The sequence below is a fragment of the Papilio polytes genome, unplaced genomic scaffold, assembly GCF_000836215.1.
Source record: "Papilio polytes unplaced genomic scaffold, Ppol_1.0 DF821845.1, whole genome shotgun sequence".
In the NCBI taxonomy this organism is placed as follows: Eukaryota; Metazoa; Arthropoda; class Insecta; order Lepidoptera; family Papilionidae; genus Papilio; species Papilio polytes.
This window is the reverse complement of record NW_013527359.1, coordinates 428611-429244: the sequence shown is the minus strand read 5'-3', so window position 1 is coordinate 429244 and position 634 is coordinate 428611. Positions and strand designations below refer to the sequence as shown.

Sequence of the window (634 nt, the reverse complement as noted above, 5' to 3'; positions counted from 1 at the left end):
TTGTGTAAGACGGAGAGGTCTAGCGCGTAGAGCAGCGCCATCTGCAGCGCGAGCGACACCTCGTCCAGCGCGCCCGTCGGCCCGTGCGTCGCTGACGTCATTTGCTGCGCACACGCAAGTAAAATTAAAACTTGTTAGTGTAACACTAGCGGTTGCCCGCGACTTCGTCAGCACGGAATTAAAAAATTAGTCGCCTAAAATATTCCGCTTTTTAAAGGACCCCCTAACGTACTCTGCTTAAAAATAAAATAAAAAAACGAATTTTCCTTAACATCAAATTAAAAAAATATTTGCGAAATATCAGATTCAGACACTGCAACATTTTTAACTATATAAATAGGATCTAAAACATATAATAATACTGAAAAACATGAAACTTACTTCTCTATACAATCTAATCAATATATCTCTATCGAGTCCTCGCTGCGCTGACGCCGCGAAGATAACGCCGGCGAGCAGCTTCCTGCAACATAAACCATTATTAGTAGACCCACATATGTACATATATTACACTAGCTGTTCCTTGCTTCATCCGCGTAAAATTATAAAAACTGTATTTTATTGAGAGAGAGAGGGGAGGGGAGGGGGAGGTGATACCTGGTGGTCTCGATGGTGTGTATGAGGCGCAGGTGGT

At 42.7% G+C, this 634-nt stretch overlaps 1 long non-coding RNA gene across 1 annotated transcript; it reads right to left on the bottom strand.

The window, feature by feature from the left end:
* Positions 1 to 6: 6 nt before the first annotated feature.
* On the bottom strand, positions 7 to 634 carry LOC106107939. Its single transcript, XR_001225891.1, has 3 exons — positions 598 to 634; positions 382 to 463; positions 7 to 104 (listed from the first exon to the last, which is right to left on the bottom strand). It is a non-coding gene; the product is annotated as an uncharacterized LOC106107939 (long non-coding RNA).